We start from the raw sequence: 3,693 nt of genomic DNA, 5'->3' as shown, positions 1-3,693 counted from the left end.
ACGGGGCGGGGCGGGATGGGAAACTGCTTCCGGGCCAAGACTTGCTTAGCAACGGCGGCAGCGATGCAGCGCCCTCTGGCGACCAGAGCCGGGAAAGCCCGTAAAGTCTGGGGTCTTCCCTCTCAGAACCTCAAAACCCCTCCTTGGAGTGACAGGGGAAAGCAGGCAGAGTGATCCCCCGGGAAGAAGACAAGACGCTGCCAGGGGTTAGGAACCCAAAGCAGAAAAGCGGGGTTCAGGACCACTTGGTGCCGCCTGGCAAATGAGGAAGGAAGCAGAGAGGGATGGGAGAATTCACGGTCCAGAGTGGCCTGTCCCAGTGATGACAGCCATGCATGTGATCGCAAATTTTCTAGTATCATGTTTCACAACATAAGAGAAAGGTGAAATTAATTGCAATTATATATATATATATATACATGTATATATATATATATATATATTTTTTTTTTTTTTTTTTTTTTTGCGGTACGCGGGCCTCTCACTGTTGTAGCCTCTCCGGTTGCGGACGCGCAGGCTCAGCGGCCATGGCTCACGGGCCCAGCCGCTCCGCGGCACGTGGGATCTTCCCAGACCGGGGCACGAACCCGTGTCCCCTGCATCGGCAGGCGGACTCTCAACCACTGCGCCACCAGGGAAGCCCATATATATATTATTTTACCCAGTATATCAAAAATATCATTTCACACGTAATCAGTAGAAAAAAAAAACTAATGTAATGTTTTGCTTTTGGTGGTTGTTGTTGTTGCTGCTAAGCCTTTGAAATCTTGTGTGTATTTTACATTTGCCGTATATTTCAATCCAGGAGCTAAACTGTCATAGGAAATTCTTGTTCTGTATTTAGATTTCATAAAATGTATGGTTAAAAAGTGGATACCCAAATGGTTCCAGTCATGCTAAGTTTTCAAATAACTTAATGGAATATCAGTTTTCAAATGTAACTTTAAGTTATTTAAATAAAGTTAAAATCCTGGGGGACAGATTGCAGAGGTCAAACCAACCCGCATAACTGAAGTCTAAATCCAAAGCCCTCACAGCTCTTAACTGCCCTGTGGCCCTACTTGCCCCACAGGAATCTCAACAGCCCCTGCCCAGATGTGTGGCCCAGGCAGGGCAGGTAGAGAGAGCGATGACAGAGGAAGTAGGCAGCCCCCCAAGAAAGATGCCCCCCAACCAAGGTCCAAGCTCAGCTCCAGGCCTTGTTTCCAAAAGCCCAATAACAGAGGCATGTGACAGTCCCTGGGGCGCAAACTCATGTCCAAGGTTTCTACAAATGTTCCAGGAGGGCAGACTGACATCATAAGCTCACCTGCCTGCCAGGTGTTTCAACAGGGAGAAATTTCAGAGACAATTTCCTATCAGGAAAACCCAATGTGCTACATTATTTTTTTTGAATTTTATTTTATTTAGCTTTTTATACAGCAGGTTGTTATTAGCTATCCATTTAATGCATATTAGTGTATACATGTCAGTCCCAATCTCCCAATTCATCCCACCACCACCAACTGCCCCCAATGTGCTACATTAAATGAATGCTAAAAGATAAGTTTTAGAAAAGGTAAACTTGTGATTCTCATACAAATATGAAATGAACACATGACAAAGATTTCAACTCATTCATTATGAAAGAACCAGTAAGATGTTGCAATCGGTTCAAAGGAGAATTTAAACTGCACAAGGCAATCAGGAATGCTGAAATGTATTTATAAATAGATGTACAGCTGGTTAGTATTCACGGCACAGTATACCTGGCAGGACACCCAGTCTTTTTTTTTTTTTGGTCATTTCCAAATGAACTGAGTTAAAACTAAATAGATTACTGACTACCAAAGAAATAAGGGTACCTAAAAGTTTCCTTTAATGCCTAAGATATATATTATATTATGTCATATATAGTCTTAATGAAAATCGTTGAGATCCAAGTATTTTTTATCATAAGTTTCCATTTAGGGCACTATTGTCTCTTTGTAATGAAAGCTATAATGATCTTTGTAATGATCTTTGTCTGCTCTGCCCTAGTCTCCTGATTATGTTGCTTGTATTATTGTTACTTTTCAGAACTTATATATGCATCTGTGTTACAACTATGCATCCTCCAGTTGTTTGATTTCCGTCTATAATTAAGTGGATGTAATGCGCACTGACATTTTTTTATTACAATTTTCTCGTTCCATTCTTTATTTTGATTCACTTATGGGTTGGCTGGATTTCATTATAGTATTTTCTTTTTGTTTTGTTTTGCTTTGCTTTGTTTTCCAGGGGCCCCGCGGGGCTGCTGCTCTGTTCCCAGAGCTCCTTAGCCTGTGAGATGCCTGATTAGAATTTTGGCTGGATATTCATGGATCCCATGTTCTTTCCCCGCCAAGAACTTTGTAAACATCATTATTCCATTTTTTCCCTGGTGTTTAAAGTTTCTGGGGGAAAAGAGTAAGGCCAGCATGATTTTTGTTTTCCCTTTTGGGAGTGGCTTAGTTTTTTTTTTATTGCAGTGAGATTAGTCATGACACTTCCAGAAAGAAAACATTCTTAAAAGTGCATACATTTTAACCTGAGTAAATCTTTGACAGTTTCAGCAGCTTAACACAAATTTACCAAAAAAAAAAAAAAAAAAAAAAAAAAAAAAATCAAAGCTGAATCACTTCCACATAACCAGTGGGAATGTAAAGTGGCACAGCCTCTCTGGAAAACAGTTTGGTGGTTTCTTTAAAAACTAAATATGCAACTACCACTTAAGCCCAGCTTGCACTCCTGGGCATTTATCCCAGAGAAATGAAAACTTATGTTCCCACAAAAACCTGTACAGAAATATTTAAGCCAGAATAAAAATTCTGTCTACTGTATGATTCCATTTATATGATAAACTGGAAAGGAGAGAATTTCAGGAACAGAAAACAGATCATTGGTTGCAGGGGCTGGGGTTGGGGAACAGAAGGAAATTGGGGAGAGTTTTATGGGACTGATCACAGTGGTGACTCCATCACTGAATGGATCTGTCAAAATTCATAGAACGTACACTGAAAAGAGTGAATTTTACTGTATGTAAGTTATATCTTAATAAACCTGACTCTAAAGAAAATAGAATCACTATGGTTTACCTCATTGTCCCCACCACTCAGTAACTTTAAAAAACACGAACTACATTTAAATGCCTTGAAGTCCCATAGTTACTTGGGCTCCCAGGCCATGCTGTTATTGCTTTCTGTTTCAGCACATTCAATCTTAATTTTTAACCTGCAGAAAAAACACTGTTGGTGTCCTAGCTGCCCATTTTCCTATGTTACTGATGACTCAGAGCTTCTCATTGATCATTTTACATTGTGTACTTCCTTTTACTGCTTAGTTGGAAAAAATGACAAGCTTTTACCACATTTCATCACAAAACATCTTCCTGCTCACTGAGACAAAACATCATGTGCTCTTCAGTAAATAGTGCTGACCCAGGCTCTCATCCATCATTCAGTGTGGCAACATTCTGACATTTAAACAAGCAAAGAGCTTGGCGTTTCATCCCTTGCTAGTCTGTTTCTTTTCCTTCAGATCAAGTGGAAAACACAAAGTGCCCAGTAAGTATATATTTTGATAAATCCTTAGCAGTGTGCTTGACAATGAAACAGCTGGGATGGGTAGTCGCCTTCAGATAAAAAATTTATTTCTTTATAAAATAAGTGGGTCAGATAGATGCATTGACTCCAA

The sequence above is a fragment of the Mesoplodon mirus genome (assembly GCF_964341445.2).
Source record: "Mesoplodon mirus genome assembly, chromosome: 15".
NCBI classification, from domain to species: domain Eukaryota; kingdom Metazoa; phylum Chordata; class Mammalia; order Artiodactyla; family Ziphiidae; genus Mesoplodon; species Mesoplodon mirus.
This window is presented reverse-complemented; position numbering follows the sequence as displayed.